At 36.1% G+C, this 25,441-nt stretch overlaps 1 protein-coding gene and 1 non-coding gene across 5 annotated transcripts in view; one reads left to right on the forward strand and one right to left on the reverse strand.

Annotated features, from left to right (window-relative positions):
* LOC126875500 (uncharacterized) overlaps nt 1-25,441 on the reverse strand; it is a 555,738-nt gene that overhangs the window by 274,687 nt on the left and 255,610 nt on the right. The gene's annotated exons all lie outside the window — the stretch shown is intronic.
* Nucleotides 24,374-24,480, forward strand: LOC126875592 (U6atac minor spliceosomal RNA). Its single transcript, XR_007693576.1, has one exon. It is a non-coding gene; the product is annotated as a U6atac minor spliceosomal RNA (small nuclear RNA).

Raw genomic sequence — 25,441 nt, forward strand, 5'->3', positions numbered from 1 at the left:
CGCTTATACGTACAATATTTCGTAGCATGTACGTCACGAGCGCGAGCTCGAACTCGCGGACCCGTTCGTTACGTAACAGCTGCAGTCTGATAATAAATGTAAAATACAGGCGGGCTGAGTTACGAGCCGTTGTGCAGGGCCCGCAAAACGCCAGCCGAACTTTGAGCTTGTTCAACGAAGCGCTTCACGCGAGAAACATCGAGACGACTGGAAATAACGTATAGGCGAACCACAGCATGTAACCGTAACATGATCGATATAGTATATCGATGTCGATAAGGGAAACACGGCTTAGTTACTTATTTAAACGCCAATTTCCAAGCGCGCAAAGATCACATTTCAGAATGGCAGAATTTGAAGACCACGAGAAGAACGTAATTTGATCTTCACCTAACCAAACGTACGACACGGGACATTCCAACTTACGCGTCAAGTAACGTCCAAAATGCGACAAAATGAACTTGTTATGTTCCCTTGTGATCTTCGAATTCTATTCTCCTTGAGTGGATCGTTGGATATTAAGAAACAATCGATGCTCGAGGAACTAACGAGCCGCGTTCGTTTCGTCGAATTTATTAAATTACCAATTACGATAAGTTGAAATTATTGTTTAACGCATTTATACAACGTCAAAGATAAATTGTGCAAAACACAAAACGTGTGAGCCGAAGAGGAAACCTGGAACTGTCGGTGCAGGCGATGACCATACAAATAGGTGTCGAGACGGTGCAGAGATAATCGGCTGGAAAGCCAACCAGCTGGGACCGAGCTATATGCTGGCAGCTCCGCCTCCTCGTGGCCGCCGCTGGTAACGACGCGACGCGATGCATGCATCGTGTGGCGTCGGCTAAGCGAGCTGCCGCCCGAAAGGGTAGGTTCAACTTGTCCAATGAGCCACAAGGTGAGAGCAGGGTTTTTTCAAGTCGTGTAGCGCCCATGTATGCGCGTCGTTCTCCGGGCGGAGGGCGCTGGAGGGTAGACGAGAATGAAAACGAACACCTAGATGCGAAGCCAGTATGAATTTTTACTCGAGGTATGGCGCGGTCGATCAAAAGGTCGGGCTCTGAAACGCACACATTACTTGTAAGTCTAAGTGAGTTAATTGTGAAGAAATTTTTTGTGAAGAAATTGATTTAAAGAAACAAAGCATTACAATAATTGCAGTAACCCCTAATAAATAATCCCTGATTCTCTCGTTTCCGTATGAGCGAGTTAGAAAAGGCGATTTATGAGGAAAACGCTGACCATGCTTTTGTTACTCCTGCATTGTTCCTGCTGACCGTTAAGGCAGGCAGTCAGATTCGTAATAAGACTAAAACGTATCTGCGATCCTTTTAATTAACGACACCGCCTTCTTCTTCTCTCGCGCGATTCCCTTAACCTCTTAACCTATGATTTACGTTCGAGAATTTTGGGCCGAAAACGTAGACATGCTATTATATATTATATTTGGCTCGATCATCGTATTACGGGCTATGCTTGTAACATTTACGTTTGGTCCGATCATATACTACGGGCTATGCCCGCAATATTTACGTTTGTCCCGATCCCGTTGTAGGTTAAGGGATTAATTAACTCACGTGCCCACTTTTCGAGAGGCCGAGTTAATTGCACGCAATAAAACTCGAAAATATGCGAACTAGCGAATTTATTTACGTCGCGTGTCGTTGTCACGATCATCAGCCTTTTAGGAAACAAACCTCTGACAGAGTTATTAAGCTGTTTCACAACTCTTACAATATGAGAAATTAATTAATAATAATAATTAATTAATTAATTAACCTCCCTATTCTTCATTACCTTTTTCATGTTTACGTGTTTAAAATTTCTACATCATCGTAAGAAATATTTCGAATATTCGGGGCTCAAATGAAATTTCCACGGATTATCCCGCGAAGATATGTATGTCGGGTTTACATTAGAATTAGGGTTAGGGGCGTGAAACGAATCTTCGTTTGGATTACGTTGGTCTTTGCCTGGTTTAGGTAACATTATGATCTGTGCTAGTTTCCATAGTTTAGATTAGTATTGGATTCTTAATATTGCATTGTAAATTATTGTGATTAGTCGTATCGCTTTTGGAGGAAGGTTTTTCAAAATTTTACCATTAATTAGGTCGATCCCTGGTGCTTTATTCTTTTTTGTTTTCTCGATTATGTTTCTAATTTCTTGTGCTGTTGTTTTAGGTATGATATAGTGTTTGTCAGTTGAGGTACTAGTGGTTAACGCATCCTCGTCGGTATGACAATTGTGGACGCTATTATTGATGTTGTGTGGTGTAAATGTGTTGCTTAGGTGGTTGGAAAATTCTTCAGCTTGTTCTTCGTTGCTTCTTGCTCATGTATTATCTGCTCTTCTGATTGCTGGGACTAGTTTTATTGGCTTCTTTATTTTTTTTTTTTTTTGTGGCTTTCCATAGGGAGTAGTTGGAGTTCTCGTGCGCAGATAGTGACTCTATGAATTTTATGAACTCATTGTTATTGTGTTTTTATTTTGTTTTTGTTATTTTGTGTTTGTTATTGTGTGTTTATTTTGTTTTTAATTTCCTTTGCAAGTTTATATAGGTGTTTTTTATTTTCTTTTGATCTATGTTTTTGCCATTTTGCTTTCGCTTTTCTTTTTTCTCTAATTTGTTCAAGGATGTCTGGCGGAATTATTTTTGTTCGTCTATTAGCTGATTCAGGTATGGTGGTTGCCCATGCTGCTTCCTGAATAGTTTCTGTAAGTGTTGTTACTGCTTGTTCGATGTATTCAGGTGTCTTCAATGGGATGTTAAAATTGATTTTGTTCTCAATTATTTCTTTAAGTGTTTGCCATTTGGTGGTTTTATTGCATAGTGTCTCTGAATTGTTATAAAGTATTGGTTTGTTTCTGTATGTAATAATTATGGGTGTATGATCGGAGCTAAGCTCAAGACTGGGCGCTATATATAGTTTATTTGCATTTAGTCCCTTTGTAACTGCAAAATCAAGTAGATCAGGTATTTTGCTCAGGTCTGTCGGCCAGTATGTCGGTCTTCCTGTGGATAATATATTGAGGTTAATGTTTCTAATGTATTTTTCCAAGGTTCTGCCTCGAGGTGTAGTGATTCTTGATCCCCATAGCGTGTGCTTTGAATTATAGTCTCCCGCTGCAATATACATGTCACCTAAATGTTGGAAGTACTCTTCCCACATTTGTGATGTAATTTTGTGTCGCGGTGGTACATATACTGCTGACAACTGTAAATAGTTGCTGCTAGTTTGTACTGTAACGGTGGTTGCTTGGATATATTCCTTACAAACTTGGCTGTGTAAATGGTGTTTAATGTCGTTTCTTATTATTACTGCGGTTCCTCCGTGTGCTTTTCCTGAAGGATGCTTGGTATCATATATGGTGTAGTACGGTATTTTTAAATAGTTTTTTATAGTGAAGTGTGTTTCTGAAACAAGTAGTATATCGATATTATAGTTGTACAGGAATGTTTTAGTTTCTAGGGCCCTTTGTTGTAGGCCGTTAGAGTTCCAGGCTGCTATTTTAAGCGTGTCCATTTTTATTTTTTACTTAGCGTGTTTGTGAGTAGTTGTAGCATCAGTGTGATTTGTTGCGTTTGCTGTTTAAGGACTGCGTTTTGTTGACTTATCATTTTTGCTAACATTTCCGTATTTTTAATGGATAGCTTTATCAGTTCTTTGATTTCTGTAGCGTCGTCGATGTTATTGTTCTGGTTTTGATTATCTAAGGGTGTTGTCTGTTTGGCTACTTGCGCGTAGCTTCGACTACCAAAGGTGTTGGTATTATTATGGTTGATGTTCATTACATGCTGTATGTTTGTTGATGTTTCAGTTACTGTGCTATCCTGATGTGTGTGAGAGTTAGTGTATATCCTGTTACGAAGCGGCGGAAAAAGTTTACCTTGAAGTTGTTTTCTTACTAAACAGCCTTTGTAACTAGCTGGGTGATTTCCACCGCAATTGTAACATTTTACATCATTTATTTTTCCCGTGTATGGGCAGTTCACTGTTAGGTGCTTTCCTGCGCATTTGACACACGCCGGGTTCCTGTTGCAGTAATTTTTTGTGTGTCCATATTGTTGACACCGCATGCATTGTGGTATGTCTTTTTTGTGCCTGGGTGGCTCGACTCTAATTATTGTGTTTAAAATTTGTTTAATATCGAAAATTTCCTTGTTTTTATTTTTAGGTTCTAGCTCTATTAAAAATAGCGGTAGTGGTTGCTTCGTATCGTACCTTGTCATATTGTTTATAGTTCTTGTTTGGTGGCTAATTTTTGCTAATTCGTCACTTAGTTTTTTTGTGTTAGTTTTTGGATGCAGTCCTCTTATAACTACTTTGTAGATCCTTTCCGTTTTGAGCTGGTACGTGTGGTATATAGCATGTTTTTCTCTTAATTACTTTACCACTTGCCTATAACTTTCAGGGGTGTTTGTATTTTTACTTGTTCTAGTTTTGTTTGTTTTATTATGTAGTTTTCCTTCCCGACTGTATCGTTTAGTCGATCTATAAGCGGGTCTATTATCTGGGCCTCGACAAATATTGGTGGTGGTTTTGTAGTGTTCGTTGATTTAGTTGTGTTTTTGGTTGCTCGGTCGTCGTCTATTTCTTCCGTAAGTGAACTGAAGGAGTTTCTTAGTGGTAATTCTTGCAGCCATCGCTGCTTTTCCGTATCTAGATTACCTGTTATTTTTCTTTTTTTGTTATAACTGGCCACCTTCCATCTTTCGTCCTGTTGAGTTGTTTCTTTGTTGGTTTCCATGTCAACTTCAATTGTGGCTGAGCAGTCATGTCCTTGATTTGTTTGTTGACTTGTTTTTGATGTGTCTGTTGTTTTGTATATGTAGTACTGATCTTCTTTGTTTATAATTTTTATTGGTGTAATTTTTTTCATGGTAAGTTTGCTAGTCTTCTTAATAGAAGACGCGGGTTTCCACCATTTGGCTATAGGCGTAGCCGTTCTTAACTTTCTCTTCCCCACTTGCCGCACTTTTCTGAAGCACTACTTTGCACGTCCAGTTAGCTCGGCTACTCAGGCAGTATTGTAATTACCATTAGGTGTTTAATGTTTTCCAGTCCAACTTATGATTCAAATGCAGTACAAGATATTTAACCGAAGTCGTTTGTTGGATTTTCTGATTTAACAATTTAACCTTAGAAGATTATTTCTTCTTAAAAATGAAGGCAATGTGCGAACAGTTGTTTGAGTTTAATTGGATTTTGTTATCTCTCGTTTAGCGTTCTATATTATATAGGTGCTTTTTAGGTTTCTTGTTGCCATTTTAATGTTTCCATGCTTGGATGGGGTATATTCAGATGTTCTTTTTCTTTTTTTTTTATTGTTCAATTTGTACTTTACAATTTGTCCAGCTGGACATTCGGCAAATTTTTCTAGCTTATTTTCAAATGTGAACGTAGCAAAGGAATAAGTTTCCGTCTTCAGCGTTGTTAGCAATAAACAAAATAGAAAATGGGTTCGAGGACACTTTCTTGTGGAACCGTAAATTTCTTTGAGAGAGGACACTTACACTTCTAATTTTAACATACAAATACCTATTCGTAATGTGGGAGAAAATAATTCTAAATGTGCTATTCGGCAGAATTGTTTATAACTTCCTTAAAATCCTTCATTTTATCATATAATACATAAAATCATTCAGACTTTAGCGGAGGCTTTTTCCACATTGAGAAACAACGCGGTGCAGTATTTTCCTTCTTCCACTGATTTAATTACGTCGCTTGTCATTCTGTGTATTTACTTTACTGTATTCTAATTCTTTCTAATCTAAATTGTTGGCCTAGGATTAGGTATTTAGCTATTGGCAGGGTAGGTAGCTACGCTCGTTAAGGCCCGAGACTGAAGACGACGCGTCGTGAGTTTCGAATCCTCGCCCTGGATATATTTCCAAAGGATGAAAAACCCAAAAATCTCTCTTAAAAGCCCAATATACAACAAGGCAAGCCAGAGCTCCCTTGTGTGGTGTGTTGGTACTTTCCGCGAGTGCTTGGTAGAGTTGGTTGGTAAGCACTCCAGGGCCAACACGATCACTCGCACTTGATCCCTACCGTCCTGCCCGTGGAGGTTTTAGCCGGTAAGAGTGCTTGGTCGGCACTCTACCTTCTGCCGCCCTGTGTCCCCAGGCTCACAGGGCGGTGAGGGTTGTTAAAGTGTCTATGAGTATTTCCTCCACGAAAAAAAAAGAAAAAATAAAAAGCGCACAGGCCCAGCATTCAGATAAAAGAAAGAAAAGAAGAAAAAAGAGGAAGAAAAAGAAATAAACAAAAATCTTTTTAATGCGGCGGGGAGGGTAATGGCGGTAAGGAGGCCCAGGACCGTCCCGCCGCCGGGTCGCGACTTACAGGGGGGGGGGGGGGGGGGGTGGCGCTAGAGGCAATGGCCTCCTCTAGCGCCAAATTAATCAGTTAGGAAACTTTTAGAATCGGCTCACCATAAAGAGGACGCGGGGAGTGCACCGGCAGTCATTCGCAAGAGGTGCCGCGGCATTCCTGTCACACGCGTAGGCAGGCCATCTTGGAGTTTTAGTCGGTAAGAGTGCGACACCGCTCTGCTGCTGCTGCAGTCCACGAGGATTTCTCCACGTACAAAAAAAAGCTATATTATAATAAATATTATTATAATAGCTATTATTATAAAATAGCTATTTAGCTATTATTTCATCCATTCATCTTTTGTCAATTATCTTCTCTATTATTTTGGATGGTGGATTCCATAGTATGAATCGAAGAATCGAATAGTTTTAATATTAACATATACATTCAAACTATAATATATTAGGTTGGCAACTAAATGATTGCAGATCTTGTCATTACCACTTAATGGCAAAATCCGCAATCACTTAGTTGCCAACCCAATAGTACAAGATTCCTCTTGTTTCTATCCTATTCGTGGCTTGCGGAGAATGTCTGGAAAAAGAAAGTTGGCTTGTCGCGTCGATAGCTGGTTATGGAATGGTTGGACGAGTTTTTGTAAAATTCCTGAGTGGGAAAAAATAAGAAAAGTTAAAAGCCTGATGCTGCTGGGGGTGTCTCTAGTCTTCGTCTCGTTCAACATTTACGTTCGGCTTAAAGCCATCCGTTCTTAAACAATGGCTGAAAAAATGATCCTGGTTAAGTAGCGACTCGACACGACACAACATACGATTAACAGATTCAAGGAAAAGCCAGAGTACAATATAGATATAATTGGAAGGAAAGTTACTGTTTACAAGCGGATGTTGGTTTTAAATTCTTATTTGCTTTTTATAACACTATCTCTGCACATTTCCATATCTGTGGAAAATTCTTTAGCCTGAAGATAAAAATCTTACTCCTTTGTCCGGAATTTCTTTTAATATTTTTGCTGTTATTATATCGTATTCAGATCTTTTTTTTTGTTTCTATAAGTTTTTGATTATTACTTTATTTTATCATTTTTGCTTAAGATTTGTTACTCGTTAATGCAGTCGATATTTGGTTCTTATGTGTTTAAAGAAATAATTTTTTTGCAACTCCTTCCTTACAATCCAACGTTTGTAGCTTGCCGGATGATTGTTTCTGCAATTTGCACAGATTACCTTTTTTATTTTTTTACATATGAGCAATTAATCGAGAGATACATACCTGAATATTTGACACGAGTCGGTAATTTATTACAATAATTTTTCGTGCGTCCATGTCGTTCACACACTGTAGAATATTATTAGCTCTTGGCGTTCCTACTTTTATGAACGTATCACATACCACATTGGTATCATAAATTTCCTTGTTGTGTTTGTCTTATTCAAGTTCAAAGAGAAACATTGACAATGGTGTTAATGCGACACTTTTGCTTAAGTAAATTATGTTGTGTAGCTTGTGTCTCCTTTGCAATTCTATGTTAAGTTTTGGGTGTTTAATTTACTTATAATTCTGGCGTGGTACTATAACTTGAAATATAAGTGTTTATTGTATGTTTGATTCTAGTTGAATCTAATGCTTAAATCTAGAGAACATAACATGTATGTAGATTAATTATTTTTCAAAACGTACAATATGAATATCGGTGCAAAATTTTTCATGATTATCTATGAATTAATATATTTTGAAATCTATCGGAATTAATTAAATATTTCTGCTCCTTTCGTATTTCTGTAAATGTATTAAGGGGATGTCCTGATTTGAATGTTCTAAAACAGCGTATTTTTGTGATTTCTTTTAGAAGGGAAAGAAAGAAACGAAGTTATTGAATTTTGAGGTATGGTTTTATATATATTTAACGAATACAAAAAAATTTTTTTTTAAGTAAAAAGAAAATTATAACAGATTTCTAAGCCTATTTCATGGGTGGCAGTTTTCAATCGGCGGGAAAGATCCATCTCGTAATTCTTGACTGAAACAAAAAACCAAAAAAGGATTAAATTATTATATATTTTTCTTCTCGATGAACTAAAAAAAAGGCAGAAAATAGTGTGAAATTAAAAATTTTGGCGGGTTTAAGGAAAAAATGTGTTTTTTTAAAAAGAAAAAATAAACTTCAAGGTGCTATAACAATTATTTAAATAAACTTTTTGACGAAATTTTTTAGTTCATCGAGACAAGAAAAATATATAATAATTTAATACTTTTTTGATTTTTCGTTTCAGTCAAGAATTACGAGCCGAATCTTTCCCGCCGATTGAAAACTGCAGCCCATGAAATAGGCTTAGAATTGTTATAAATATATAAATAGAAATAGGCTTAGATTTGTAATAATTTTTTTTTATTTAAAGAAAATTTTTTTTGTAATCGTTAAATATATATAAAACCATACCTCAAAATTCAATAACTTTATTTCCTTCTTTCCCTTCTAAAAAAATTACAAAAAGGCGCAATTTTAGAACATTCTAATTCAGGACACCCCATTAAATAAACCTGTTTTGCTTTTCATTCTAATAGAATTTAGAAAACGAAACATATTTCTTGAATGAATGGCGTATTATTAGGTTGGCAACTAAATGATTGCGGATTTTCTCAATACCACCTAATGACAAAATTCGTAATCACTTAGTTGCCAACCCAATAGGTGTAAACAAGTAACTACGATAAAACTTAATTACGTAAATAATAAATCAACACGAAAAAACGTCAATATGTGTTAATACAGCAAAATGCTGATAAAATACAAGCATTCCGTTTTTAATCTGTTATTCATTCTTTCACGACGTATTGTTTTGTCACCGTATAAATCTTATGTAAACAGTACCAAATGTAAAAAGGTAAACAGGATATTTCAGGCTATATAAAACCAGCCACTGACTAAATGTTTATTACATTCAGACACACCATCCAACGAATAACATACATATAATCAAAATGTATCGCTTCCTTCTGGCTCTGTTCGTCATCATGGCAACCTATTTTGTTTGTAAGTATCTATTTTGAATAATTATTGAACTTGTTTGCATGTGCATATATAAGGCGTTTCGTTGTGTGTATTTTTCTTTTTTCTGTTTTTGTTTATATTTAGAAGAATTTCACAATCAATTCTCATTGAGAATTATAAGTAAATTATTTTGTGTATTTTGAAAAAAAAGTTCTGCAATACCTATATTCAGTGAAGAAAGTATCTTAACTAGCGTTGTATAGTTTTATTAAAGAATATACTGGATAGATAATATTTGTTATTTTATTTAGAATTGTAATATTTATTATTGGTGTAAACAAACAAAATTTACATTTCTTGTTGCCAAATAATCTAAATAGAACTGTAGGATAGGAGAAACAAAATTACATACATAAAGTTAGGCACACGTAAATTTATTATCGACTTCGTTCTAAATGAATCATCAATCAGAATTGCATTCCTTTTATAATCTTTATTATTCTTTTTTTTAATTTAAGATATTGTTCCATTTAAATAAAATTCGCAGTTTTAGAACTTTATTCGTAACGTATGCTTTGTCAACTCATAACTGTTTCTATAATACTTTTCGACTCTTGTTTACATTTTACATAACTTTTAAATATCGTATAAGTATTTAAGTGAACAAAGATAAGCGTGTAGCAGACTGTAGAAAATTTCTTATAGGAGTAGTGTTCAACATCAAGTCTGAGTCATTTATGAGAGAATGTTAATTTTAAATTAAAAATATTAATTTCTAATATTATAAATTTGAAAAGATTTATTTATGTAACAAGTTTAAAAATTTCTATTATCATTTAACAAATGAATAGTCTTCAACATTGAGTCTGAGTCATTTATGAGAGAATATTAATTTTAAATTAAAAATATTAATTTCTAATATTATAAACTTGAAAAGATTTATTTATTTAACAAGTTTAAAAATTTCTATTATCATTTAACAAATGAAAACAGTGACCCAGGCGAGTTGCCCAGTTAACGAAGTGTGGAATGACTGCGGTACTGCCTGCCCGCTAACTTGCGAGGAACCTAATCCCAGAATTTGCTCATTGGTTGGTATTTAAAGTCTATGGAAAATGTGTTAAACATATTATAGTCTCGTATAACATAAAATAATACTACAGTTCTATATACCAATAGTTATTTAATCATAAGTTACTTGTATCGAATACAACAATAGATTAAATATTATTTTATATTTTAGCAATGCGTTCCAGGCTGTGAGTGTGTAGATGGATATGTTAGAAACGAGTGGCAAAAATGTGTTGAACTAGATGATTGTTAATGACAAAAAAAACATTAATTTCTCTGGAGACGATGTAAAAGAATTACTATTACTCTGACTATTATTGAATTATATTCACAAAAATTCCTTTTCATTGAATAGACGTCTATCTAATATTCTATTTCATATATGCAGAAATCAAATAAAAAAGATTAATTTATATGCAAATGGGTTTTACCTTCTTTTCTATAATAAAATTTTGGTTTAAAATAATATAGTATGGATACTGTAAGAAACTACAACTATTTTCAGAAGATTTGCAATAATAATTTAATTATTTACGAGAAACTACAAGGCAACTTTTGTTAGAAAAAACCTCCGGCTTTTCAACTTTGTAGTAGTTTGTAGACCTCTTACAGTTCTGTACAACTTCAATAAAAATATCAGGCAGTATTTTTCTTACTAAATTAAACTATCCTTTTTCATTATTTAATTTCACAATCCCTTTTTCTTTTTTTTTTATTTATTTATTAATATTTGCAATCAATTCTCGCATTAAGAATTTTCAGTAATTTTTTCTGGCGTGGCTAATTATTTATAATAAGTTAATACTTATTATAGATAAGTATAGTTTATAAGTAAGTGTTATAGTTTCACAATCCTGTCTTCATCTTCGGTGTTCGTAATCGATACGTGTGTAGCGGCACTCGACAGCAAACTTCCCAACGGTTTCTGTCCTGTGCCTTGCTACACAAAGACCCTATCTTTCGGACAACATGATTGCTAGATGTCGAAACATCTTCATAGCATATTTTTAACTAGCCTAAGGACCCGCTATAGATCTTAGGATTTCTCTAACTAAGGTTCTTCAAACGAACAAATAGTCTTTATCTTAGCATTCTCTAAATTTATTACCAACTACGGAAAAATACGGGAAATACGGATTTTCTTACGTATGATGCTTCTCGCTAGCAACTTTCTCTCGAGGGCGATTAGCATCCTTCCTCAACCTAGAGATTAACCAATTAACAGATTAATTCCATTTCCTTCACTTTCCTAACGAAGATTTTCCTCGACGAATCTAATGATCTCGTATCCTTAAACACACCCCATCATAATTTTCCTCCGTAGCATCATCGTGACGGAAAGTCAGTTGGTAGTTGATAGATGACTAGAGTTCCTCGACGCATCTTGGGCAATCATCATCCGAACTTGTATAGCACACTTTGCTCAATCGCTATCATAACGCATCGACTAGAAGTCGAACTTGTAACCGCGAACCGCTAAGTGCAATCGCGAGCTATGTAAAGTGTACATCGAGTGTTGTTAATAAATATACTGTTAATTATACTCTAGTATTTGTGCAATACCTATTACGACCTATCCACTTCATGTGTTACTCTAAATGTCGAATCTTGGGTTTCTTGAATTATATTTAACACTAGGTTTACGGGCGTTTCGTATATACCTATCTATACGAGCACTCATCAAATTTATGGGGCTTATTCGGCATATATTGTATAAATCTGCACCGAGCTTTCGTTGGAAATAATTGCTCATCTATCGAAATATTTTCATATGGCTTATAACAAGCCTGACTATTATTTATAAACCTGTTCCATATTTCGGAAAATGCAAAATGGTTAAAATTAATTAAATGGTTTTTGAGATATTTCATTTCGAAGTTCGAAATCCGTCAAATTGGCGGGTCCCGTAAACCTAGTGTTAAATCAAAACTACCAGAAATAGTCCTTAAATTATTTCGATTAGTTGGATTCTTGTTCGTTAATTTTTGAAGCAATGCAAACGACTGAATGGAATGGTTTCAAAAACTTGTTGCATCCTTCTAAAGCGCGGCACTATTTTCAATTTCCAAACTGTTGTATCCTTGATGTTCTAATTTATTAATATAACAGTGTGGGTAGCGTTAACTAGCGTATCAATTCGACTGGTAAATAAGCTTTCACGTTCAAGTTTCCACGTTCAAGACTCAAGTTTTCCTGGAACAAATAAATAATTTCAATATCTTCTTGATTGTTGACAATAATAGTGAATGAATAATTTTATTCGAGTAGTGCATATGGTACAAGTCTGAAATTATTGAAAAAGAGAATGTTACAATTTTTAGATTTTTACCTTGTTTATATGTATGCATATACCCACTCTTGGAATGTCGTATTAAGTTAGTATAGTTGTTGAAAGACTAACTATATGAGTCGTTGACGATTAATAAATGCTCGATTTTGCTTCTTGACGTTACTCAAAAATTAGATTAAAAACAAGTCTCGGCTTCGCAAAGACTACTGTTCTTCAGAATTTGATATTAACTCTCGACCAATTCTTTACTCAACTGCAAAGAATTGATTGACTCTCAACTGAAAACTGACTGATTCTAAGTGGCTACGTTTATTTATACTACAAACTATCATGGGATAATTGTCATGTGACCGTTTATTCCACGAATACGCGGAGTTTCGACGCGTAATTATTTTTGCGGACGCTGCAATCTTCATTTTTGCTGGTGTCCTTCCAAAAACGTTAGTATTTCTTTTCTCCGCTGATGTGGTTTTCGTGGATATGTTTTTTCAAGTCCTTGCTATTGCATTCCTCTTGCATTTTTAATTTCTGCTAATGATGAGTCGTACTTTCTTTGAGCCAAAGTTAATGGTCCCTTAAAAGATTTTGAACCCCACTCTCTACACAGTAGTGAGTATGACCTGTGTAAGTGCCCTGTTCATATGCCTGTGTAGGTGTCCGTGTGGCGGCACGGGCCACGGAACCCTCCAACGGATTCGCGATACAAAGCGCTACGCCGTGAAAGCGCAACACCGACCTGCCTAATGTGCCATCGATATCCTTATGCTTCTTTCGCCGAATTTTCGGAAGAACATACACGCGCCAGCCGCCGCGGTACATCTAATGAACGCACGCTAGTGGGGATATCAATCACCTCATCTGTATAAGATTAATATCGTTGTATTCCAACAAATATTAATACCAGATCACCAATTTGGATTCAGAAACAAACACTCCACGATAGAGCAAATGCACAGGCTGGTCAACGAAGTTTTACTAACAATAGAAAAGAAACAATACTGTAAACCCTCTTCATGGATATTGAGAAAGCATTTGACAAAGTGAACCGTGAAAGCCTCTTACAAACGATAAAAAAACTCTTCCCGGAACAAATCCACCACTTACTGTTAATGTATAGAAAGGATTCGGAAATACAAATAGTTTACTTTATTTCACGCACAACAGCTATACATATGTATAGCTGTATATAAATATATATATATTACACTCTGAAGACCTCGATAACTTTTTTGCACGCACGCTTGTTGTCAACCGACTCCTCTAGAAGCTTCTCCCATCTAGCAACAGTCTTTTGTCTCAACTAAGACCTGGACGCCCTCTAACGCTTACACACACATTCACATGTACAGTGTAAATGTATCATTTACCTAACACTTACTCAAATCATACCTAAGTAACAGAACCTTTGTAGTAAAAATACTTTGTTGTTTTTGGCTCGTTGAAATTCTATAAGGAACATTGGTAGCGGTGTCGATGTGCTGTTCTTGACCAGTTTAATTATATTATTTATTTTGTGTCCTTTTTCCATTAGGTCTGTCAATATATTTTGCGCCAAGTTTTGCGTGTAGTCCCTTTATCACTATCTTAAATTTCTTTTCAGTCTTTGGTTGGTAAGTGTAATAATTTGAATTTTTTATTTCAAGTGCTTCAATAACTGTATGCATCTGAACTTGCAGTTTGATCTATTTATCTTTTAATTATTTCATTAAAAATTACTTGGGTCTTACAAGCTTGTTTAGTGTTTTCATTAGTGGGCCAATATTAGGAGTTTCTATGAAAAAAAGTGGAGGTTTAATCACTAAAGAATTAGCTCCTTCTATATCTTCGTCATTTAGATTTTGCAATACGTGATATCTTTTATTGCTGGTTGAGAGCCTTCTAACCACTTGTAATTAGATTTTACATTTTTATTCTTAGGTCACATTTTCGTACTTGCATCTTCCGGATCAGTAGTTGCTCTTCTCTTGTTTGGTTAATTAGTTTCCATTGCTCTCTGGCGATATTTTCCATTTCAATATCCTCACCCGAAATATCTGTAAAGCAGTTATAAGATTGTTTTATACTAGCCAATGCATTTTTTAATTCTCTACAAAAAAGGATTAAGGTGCTTGGATCGAAAAATAATTGATTCAAAAGATAGTGTAACTTTAAACTTATTAACCCTTTGTCCTACAACGAGTGAGGCTCGTGGTAAGAAATTTGGGCAAAAAATAACAAGCACGAGCCTAAATCGTGGTACTTGGTTCACGACAAACGTAAACAACACGTGTCAGACTCGTGGTTTAGTTGTTTTCGATATTTTCTTACTTTAGTTACGTGTAATTTTTTGTTACGTTTGTAATTTGTTGTTATAATTCCTTAAAAGAAGTAAACGATACTTATACCTACCATGTCAGTAAATAGAAAATCTAAAATTGATGATAGTAGTGAGAAGTATGTTATTATATTATTGAGATATTGTGTTTCCTATTGTGTTTCATTGTTTCGAAAAATATCACACAGTTGAAGATTACTTATTTTCTACGAGTTTTCTCAAAGCATTATTAATTTAAACTAAGTATAAATTCATAAATTGTTACCGATACATTGTCATTGATACATATACTTTGAAATAATAAATTATTTTTCACTGATGAATCTATCATAATTACTTCCCAGACGTTTTAAAAGAATTAGTTGTGCCCAAACGTGTTTATCATTTCACAGTTCCTTTCGTTGCGCAGAAATATACATGTCATAAGGCGCATACATTTTGCGCAAGTTCGAGCACACGACTAAACAGCTAAATGGCTCGACGCGTGACCGACCTTCTTGTTTGTGTGGTCCGAGTAATCGGGAGTTGGTAGGCAAAACAAAGGATTAAGGTATTAAAAGACAAGGAAAGGCAACACAGTGCTTTTATGTTTTTCTTGTTTTTCATGCGATAAGTTTTACAAGATTAAAGTTAAAATATTTTTTAGATTAATAATTTTTCGGCTTTAAGTATCTTCATTTTTGTAGAAAATTAAGTATTGCATCGTATAGGTTATAAAAAAGTGTATACGTTACATTTAAAAAAATTACATTGGCACTTAAATTTCTTTGAATGAGAATGTAAAAAGAATGGAAATATCTCATTAAGTTCCCCCATGAAGTTCAATAACCCCCATCTGAAACATTTTTCACATTTTTGATATTTACAGAGATAATCACGTGTGCTCATTTGAAACGGGCGTACAGAATATAAAAAACTATGCCTTTTCCAATTATCTTTGTTAGCGTGTGAAATGACAAACAAAAAGCGAGTTAAGGTGACATATGTATTATATACAGGGTGATTGGTAACTGGTGGTACAAGCGGAAAGGGGGTGATTCTACGCGAAAAAAGAAGTCGAAAATATAGAATAAAAATTTTTATTTTTTTATTTTTTTTAATATTTCCATCGAGACAACGATCTCAGTGAGATCCGTTATAACAAGACGTGATAGAGTGTACGTGTACCGAGCGAAAATTCAAAGTCGATTTTCTCGAAAACAAAGCCTCGAACGAAAAATTTGTATTCTATATTTTCGACTTCTTTTTTCGCCTAGAATCACCCCCTTTCCGCTTGTACCACCAGCTATTAACCACCCTGTATATTATAAGTAATAGATAACCGCGCTTTCTATAGTTTCTATCTCATGTCGAATTTGACACAGCGGATTAAAATCCAAAGTAGAAGCTATCGTGCACCTGCAGTGACCAGAAATCAACGGACTGTGACTGTAATAGTAATTTGATCAGTTACTATACAGTGTTAAATATTATTTGTTTAGTGGCTGTGATTGTAATCTTAAAACGTCCCAAGTAAATAATGTAAGTAAACAGAATGACAAAGAAACATAATCATTTCCTGCACTTTTACGCAGTAGCCTGTATGCGTAGATGTCATTGCACTTCGTCCCACTCTTTAAAATGAGATACAACAAAAAAATGGATCAATCATAAGTGACATTGTCACGACCGGCATACTTCAAATCCGATGGACTGACGATGGAAATAAAGATGTGGCGGCACTCGGCGACAATGTATATCGCTGAAGTGCCTAATGAACCATCAACATCCCAACGGTCCTTCCACCGAAGGTTCTAGAAGAAAGAGCACGTAGCAACGGTCGCGGACGCCTAGCAAATGCATGGACGGTGGGGATGTTGAGGGATTCTTTTTTTTTTTATTTATTTATTTCTTTTACAATTTTACAATTTGTCCAGTAGGACATTTGGTAAAATATTATAGCAGTGTGCTAATATAACATGTGGGTGGCTACCCCCAGCGGAGTACCATCATCGTGTTTGTTAGGTTATTTATTTATTAGGTTATGTCCTTTGTGAGATCTGTTGGGTGTTTCCTTTTTAGTCTTCTTTTTATGCTTGATGTGTCGACCGTTTCCGCTGCCAGCCGGTTTGGGTGCGTTGCTATTCTTTCTCCGTGCCTTCTTGCACTTTTGTTAATCTCCTCCTTGACAGTTCGTATTCCCAGGTCTTACCGAATGTCCTCGTTCCTAACGTACCATGGCACGTTTACTATTGTTTTGAGTATTTTCGATTGCGTTGCCTCTATTTTGGTTATATGGCTCATTGCTGCTGTTCCCCATAGTGCTATTCCGTACGTCCAGATTGGTTTTATGACCATTTTATATATTTTTAGTTTGTTTTCTATGCTTAGTTTGGATTTTCGACTTGTTAGCCAGTACATTTGTCTCCTTACCATCTGTATTTTGTCTATTGTTGCTTTAATATGCTGTTTCCATGTGAGTCGTGAGTCTAAGTGGAGTCCTAGGTATTTGACTTGCCTTGTTTGTATTATGCGTGTGCCGTTTAGTACAATGTTTGGTGGTTTCTGTTTTCGCAGTGTGAATGTAATGTGTTTGCATTTTTCGGGGTTTGCTTTGATTTGTTTTGATTGAAGCCACTTTTCTATTTTTGTGATATGTTCTTGTAGTAATGTAACTGTTGCCGTAACTGTAACTTAGTAATGTAAATGTTGCAGGGTTAGTGTGCCTGACTAGTACAGCTGTGTCATCCGCGAATGTCAGTATTTTGCTGTTGTTAGTTGTTGGTATGTTGGCCGTGTATAATGTGTATAGAATTGGTCCTAGGACGCTTCCTTGCGGAACTCCTGCCTTGATTTTTTTAGCTTCCGAGTGTGTGTTTTTGATTTTTACTATGAAGCTTCTGCTGCTTAGGTATGATTTGATTAGTTGGTATATCTGCCCCGGGAACTGTTTCCTGATTCATTGTAGTAGGCTTTCGTGGTTTATTTTGTCAAATGCTTTCTCTATGTCCATAAAGAGGGCTGTACAGTATTGTTTTGTTTCCAGCGCCTGTAGGATTTCATTGACGAGTCTGTGCGTTTGTTCTATTGTGGAGTGTTTGTTTCTGAATCCGAATTGGTGGTCCGGTATTAACTGGTTCTTCTCTATTATTGGTTTTATCCGGGTGTAGATTATTTTCTCTAGTATCTTGGAGAACACCGGAAGTAGTGAGATTGGTCGGTAGGACTTGGTTTCGTATGGGTCTTTGCCTGGTTTGGGTATCATTATGATTTGTGCCAGTTTCCAAGCTTTTGGAAAGTATTGTATTCTTAGTATTGCGTTTACTATTATTGTGATTTGTCTTATCGCTTTTGGCGGAAGGTTTTTCAAGATTTTGCCGTTAATTAGGTCGATTCCTGGTGCTTTATTGTTTTTTGTTTTCTCAATTATGTTTCTGATTTCTTGTGCTGTTGCTTTGGGTATGGTGTAGTGATTGTCAGTTGGTGTACTAGTTGTTAGCGCGTCCTCGTCCGTATGACTATTGTGGTTGCTGTTGTTGATGTTGTGTGGGGTGAATGTGTTGCATAGGTGGTTGGAAAATTCTTCAGCTTGTTCTTCGTTGCTTCTTGCCCATGTGTTGTCTGCTCTTCTGATTGCTGGTAGCATTTTTGTTGTCTTCTTTATTCTTTTTGTGGCTTTCCATAGGGAGTAGTTGTAGTTCTCGTGAGCAGATAGTGACTCGATGAACTTTGTGAACTCGTTGTTGTTGTGCTCTTTTATTTTGTTTTTTGTTTCTTTTGTGAGTTTGTTTAGGTGTTTTTTGTTTTCTTTTGTTCTGTGTTTTTGCCATTTTGCTTTCGCTTTTCTTTTTTCTCTAATTTTTTCGAGGATGTCTAGTGGAACTGTTTTTGTTTGTCTGTTGGTTGTTTCAGGTATAGTGGTTGCCCTTGCTGCTTCTTGGATAGTTTCTGTGAGTGTTGTTACTGCTTGATCGATGTGTTCAGGTGTTTTCAGTGGGATGTTGCAGCTGATTTTGCTCTCCATTATTTCTTTGAATGTTTGCCATTTGGTGGTTTTATTGCATAGCTTCTATGTGCTGCTGTAAAGTATTGGTTTGTTTCTGTATGTAATTATTATGGGCGTATGGTCGGAGCTAAGCTCGAGGCTGGGTGCTATGTTTAGTTTATTTGCGTTTAATCCCTTTGTAACTGCAAAGTCTGGCAGGTCAGGTCTGCTCAGGTCTGTCGGCCAGTATGTCGGTCTTCCTGTGGATAATATATTGAGGTTATAATTTCTGATGTATTTTTCCAAGGTTCTGCCTCGAGGTGTGGTGATTCTTGATCCACATAGTGTGTGCTTTGAGTTATAGTCTCCCGCTGCAATATACTTGTCACCTAAGTGTCGGAAGTATTCTTCCCACATTTGCGTTGTGATTTTGTGTCGCGGGGGTACGTATACTGCTGACAACTGCAGTTGGTTGCTGTTAGTCTGTACGGTAACGGTGGTTGCTTGTAAATATTCCTTACTGACCTGGCTGTGTAGGTGATGTTTAATGTCGTTTTTTATTACTACTGCTGTCCCTCCGTGTGCTTTCCCTGAGGGATGCTTGGTTTCGTATATGGTGTAGTGCGGTATTTTTATACAGCTGTTTATTGTGAGGTGTGTTTCTGCAACGAGTAGTATATCGATGTTATTGCTATACGGGAATGCTTTAGTTTCTAGGGTCCTTTGTTTGTAGGGCGTTAGAGTTCCAGGCTGCTATTTTAAGCGTGTCTATTTTTATTTTTTGCTCATCATATTAGTAAGTAATTGTAACAAGACTGTTATCTGCTGTGTTTGCTGTCTGAGGAGTTCGTTTTGTTCGCTTATCATTTTTCTGAGTATTTAGGCGTTTTTTATGGAATGTTTTATTAGCTCTTTGATTTCTGTATCGTCGTTGCTGTGGTTGTTCTGTTCTTGATTGTCTAAGGGTGACGACCGGTTGACTACTTGCGCGTAGCTTCGGTTTCTAACGGTGTTGGTGTTACTGTTGTTATTGTTCATTACATGCTGTGTATTTGGTGTTGACATAGATTCTGTGTTGTCCTGTTGCGTGTGGAAATTGTTATGTGTCCTGTTTCGAATCGGCGGGAAAAGTTTGCTTTGTAGTTGTTTTCTGACTACGCAGCCTTTGTAGTTGGCTGGGTGATTTCCACCTCAGTTGTGACATTTTACGTCATGTATTTTTCCCGTGTGTGGGCAGTTCACTGTTAGGTGCTTCCCTGCGCATTTGACGCACGCCGGGTTTCTGTTGCAGTAGTTTTTTGTGTGTTCGTATTATTGACGCCGCATGCATTGTGGTATGTCTTTTTTGTGTCTGGGTGGCTCGACTGTGATTATTGTGTTTGAGATTTTTTTAATTTCAAATATTTCTTTGTTGTTGCTTTTCGGTTCTAGCTCTATTAGGAATAGGGGTAGTGGTTGCTTAGTGTCAAATCTGGTTATGTTGTTGATCGTTCTTACCTGGTGTCCGATCTTGGCCAATTTCTCGCATATTTTGTTTGTATTTGTTTTATGGTGTAGACCTCTGATTACTGCTTTGTAGCTCTTGTCGGATTTGGGTTGGTAAGTGTGATACCCAGCGTTTTTTTCCTTTAGCGCTTTAATTACTTTTCTGTAGGTTTCTGGGGTATTGGTTTGTACTTTTACCTGGTCCAGTTTGAGCTGTTTGATAGTGTAGTTTTCTTTTCCTGCCGTGCTGTTTAGCAGGTCAATGAGGGGGTCTATTATTTTTGCGTCTATGTATATTGGCGGTGGCTTAGGCGTGTGTGTTCTTGGTTTTTCTGTGGGGTCTGTGTCCATCTCTTCTGTCAGTGAGCTGAAGGAGTTTTGTGTGGGAATTTCCTGTAGCCATTGCTGTCTTTCTGTTTTTGTGTTTGGATTTATTTTTCTTTTTTTGCTGGGAGTTACAGTCTTCCAGCTTTCGTTATGTTGTGGTAGATCCTTGTTGGTATTGCTCTTTACGTCGTCTTCTTGTATTATTTCCATTTCTATTTCTTTTGTATTTGAGCAGTCCTGTACTTCACTTATTGTTTTGATTGGGCACTGTTGGTCTACTGCCCTGTTTATAGTGTATGTTTCTTCTTTATTTAATATTCTTATCGTTGGAACTTTTTCCATCCTTGATTGGTTCACTTGCACTATGTCAGAAGCACTATACTTTACGTTCGCCTAGCTCGACTGCTCGGGCAGAACTGATGTTGAGGGATGACAAAAGAAAGTAATCGGATCCGATCGAAAGTCAAATCATAAGAGTCAGTCTTAGAAAGTCACGCCTAGAGTTCGGAAGTGGATTGTAAAGTGGGTTATTGTTAGAAAAAAAATGAAGTTTTCTTTTTTTATTTTTCATCTCAAATTTCTTTTTTTTATTTTGTTATTTTACGTGACAATATCATCGATTATTGTAAGTACCTGGTGTTTTGTTACCTGTAGATTCTATTGAATATATGAATCAATATACGAGTATTAATTCTATTGACGATTCTATTGAAAATAAGAAGAAGTTTTAAAGAAATTAATTCGTTTGGCAATTATTACAAACATTATTTTAACAGGTGAAGAAGTTCCTTCGTAAATACTGTGTTTCGACCGTTCGCGGAGAGACGCGATCGCGAGATAGCATGTCAACGAGAGTTGTAAGTTCCCGTTATGATTAAATAATCGATGCCACGAACTGATCGATCCCCTTATTTCGATTATGATAATAAGGGTAGTTCAATGAAATTGCACAGATTTAACACAAATAAATTAATGTTTATTTCAACAACTTATTAACTAGAGAGATATAAATGGAACAAAAAGAAAATATAACTGCGTTTTGGTTGATAAGTAATGCGCGACGTATGATATGTGTTGACGGTTCGACTTCTCGAAAAGTTCTGATCGCCCTTCGATCTTTTTCGTCTTTTCTGGAAGACGATCCCCACTACGTTCGGATCACGCCATATTCTTTTACGCGAGGTAAAATAACGGCCACGAGTCGACGTTTCTGGAAGTCGCCCTGTTTAATGAACCATGCGCTTGCCACTACAATGTTTATTTGCCGGGCAGACACGACGATCCGTCTGCGACATTGTAGTGCCACGATCGACGGTTAAGAATATGACCTATGGCAAGCCGCATGGTGTAACATACTGTTTAGCTTGGTCTTTGTATATTCCATTTTATGATCGAATACGTACTTGGTCCTCTCCAGCGCCATCATGATAAATCACAATGTGCTGTGATAGTTTATTCAGCCGTCCGTAATCTTGCAAAGCGTTGCCAAGATTTAGTGCAAAATCATTCGGTACACTGTAATATCTCGTTGTGTTGCTATTGCACCATAGTCACGACATTGCCGATAAGAGCTGTGACTTGGCTGATCAACCGCAACTAAACATTTAATGAATCTGAGAGCACCGCTGAAATTTTCGAAAGAATTTGATAGCACTGTATCGATCGCTTCGAATAATATTATTGCATATGACGCGGAAGACAAATTCCAGGTAACAAAAACTCATGGAGGTCAATGCTCTACAGCGTACGGAGTTCTCATACTACAGTTCTTTTCTTACTACTTAATAAGTAGTGGCACGATCATCATCGTCGTCGCAATGATATTCGAGAAATGCGTTTTAATCGTTTTCTTTGCGGAAAGAGTGAATATGTTCGTAACGTATCCTTTTCGTGTTCATTGTTTAAGTTTAGATGTCAGAAACAAAAGCATAATATGCAATTATTTTGAGTAATAACAACTTTTACGTACGTAGAGAGAATTTAGTTCGTTTTAAGCGATTTGTCTTGAAAGATTCCAGAAATAATCTCCAAATAAGTGAATTTTTTTTATTTTAGGTATAATAGCATATAGTAAAATGTTATTTGAAACACATATCTACACCTCTAGAACAAACCAGAACAAAAATTTGGAAACCGGAATGCGAATACAAGGATGATTTTACTTTCGCGTTGTCGTCGACGAGTGACGATTTGAGAAATAAAAGAAGACAGATGTATTGGCTAACTAGTCGAAACTCTAAACTCGGCATAGGAAATAAGTTTAAAATCTATAAAACGATAATAAAACCAATTTGGACGTACGGAATACCGCTATTGGGGACAGCAGCAACGAGCCACATAAATAAACTAGAGTCACTACAATCGAAGATACTGAGAACAATAGTCAACGTCCCATGGTATGTCAGAAACAAGAATATACGCAGACTTAAAAATACCAATGGTCGAAGAAGAAATCGGTAGATACGCAAAAAAATGCAAGGAAAGAACGGCAACACTTCCAAACCAGGTGGCTGCCAAAGCGAGCAAAACTCTCATAGAAAGAAGACTAAGAAGAAAACAACCCACTGACCTCACTAAAGAAACATAATAGTCAAACTCGAAGATGGTATCCCGCTGGGAGTAGCCATCCACATGTTATTTAGCAATTAGGTTAGAAAAATTTACCAAATGTTCAGCTGGACAAATTGTAAAGTACAAATTAAATAATAATAAAAAAATTCTAAGTTCTAGATGGTTGGAAAAGTCGCTCGGCGCCACTCACCCAATTTAACGTCGGATTTCTTCAACCGAACCGTCGGTCAACGACGACGGTCGTACGCAGCTGCGTTTGAAGCACTCTTAAACCCGAATCAAATGGACGACATTTATATCGTCTGTCTGAGCCAATCGCATAGTGGTACCAGTTGCGATATACACACCCGTCGCTTGTATTAATACACATACAACTTGTAATAAACATGTGAAAATTCCGCTAACGGAAATATAGGGCTATGTTGGCTAATAAAAACCCCTTTTATTCGTGTATCTTAAGGGTCGATGCAGATGAGCGATATTTTATCCTAAGACATCGTTCTAGTGCCGTTGGAAAAGCAAAGAAATAAATAAAGTTCTCCTGTTTCAAAAAAGAAGGATGCATACATATGTATTTTCTTGTTCTTCCAACCCATTGCCGTTGCGGTCATTTGTTGCAAATTCGATCGTTTGAAGCCACATTAATTGCCACATTAAGAATCAAATACTTTCCAATCAGCTCGGCATACAGAGGAGCACAAATTATTAACAGAGGACTGAGAAAGTTTCTTATTAAAAGAAACATACAACATTTATTAGAAGAATACAACAGGCAAGCGGCCAGCCCCTCCCTTGCGTGTAGTGTGGATGTACTTTCTGGGAGTACACTTGGTGAAACGTGCTTCGTGTTAAGCACACAGGGGCCCGACGATCAACTCGCACAACACTGGTCTACCGTCGTCCCGCCCGTGGAGGTTTTAGCCGGTAAGAATCCGGCCTACCTTCTGCCCACCTGCATAAGGGTGGTAAGAAGAGGTGTCTATGAAGATTTCCTCCACGTAAAAAAAAAAAAATTTTTTTGTAGTATGAGAGGAGAGACGTTTAACACTCTATTAAATAAGGGTAGAACACATATATAAATGGTAAGGCACTGTCGCCTTTCGGCGGCACTTGGCAGATCTTTTTGGAAGGATCGCTTCCGAAAAACGCAGGTGCTAATAATTTTTTCTCACTGGCGAATAATCTTTACCAAACTTTTTTTGTGACAAATGATCTTTACATCCTTTTGAGCATTAGATTTCGAACAATATATTAGACGCGAATCTAGATGTTTGATCCATTGACATCATGTAATCAAAAACGAAATAGATAAAAAAATTTGATATGCAACTGACAAAATTTACACTATTAATTATCAAATTCCAAACCTGCGAAATATAATCATAGGCAAAACTTGGATACATACTGATGGTTAAAAAGTGGCGCCTACCGACATTCTGCATCAATTTCAGTAAACATATTTCTTTCAATTTTTTCGAAAGTTTCTATTTGTAAATTGGTTAATTAATTATTTTGTTTTATTTTATTTATATTATCACATATTACTTTATTTCCTTTTATATTATTTCATGTTTTTTTATCTCATTTATTTATTTTATTTCATCAACGTAATTTTCGTATGCCCTAAGAAAGCCTAAAATAATCAATGCAAATATTGTAATTAAATATAAGAAATTATACTCTGCGAGTACTCGAATTTTAAAGCCATTGGATTGGATTCATTATAACTAATATTTTATTGATCTGTGGCATTTCAGTCAATATCACACGTTTATGTTATTATTATTATTATATTATATTATTATATAGTTATTATTATATTAAAGCTGTTTTGCGAATAAACGCTAAAAAGAGGTACACGTTATACAGTTGTTTATGGAAATCGTTACAAAGTCACGTAGTATCTAAACACCCGACGCAACACTTAAAACTCGTTCGTTTTAAATATAAATTCCTAAATTCCTAATTAATTTGGATCATTTATCAGTTTTATCTTACTCATAATTATTTCTATCTTATTTAAAAAGAAAGAGAAACTATAATATAAGATTATTAAAAAATATGCTGCATAATTTCACGCTGCATC

The sequence above is a fragment of the Bombus huntii genome, chromosome 18 (assembly GCF_024542735.1).
Source record: "Bombus huntii isolate Logan2020A chromosome 18, iyBomHunt1.1, whole genome shotgun sequence".
NCBI classification, from domain to species: Eukaryota; Metazoa; Arthropoda; class Insecta; order Hymenoptera; family Apidae; genus Bombus; species Bombus huntii.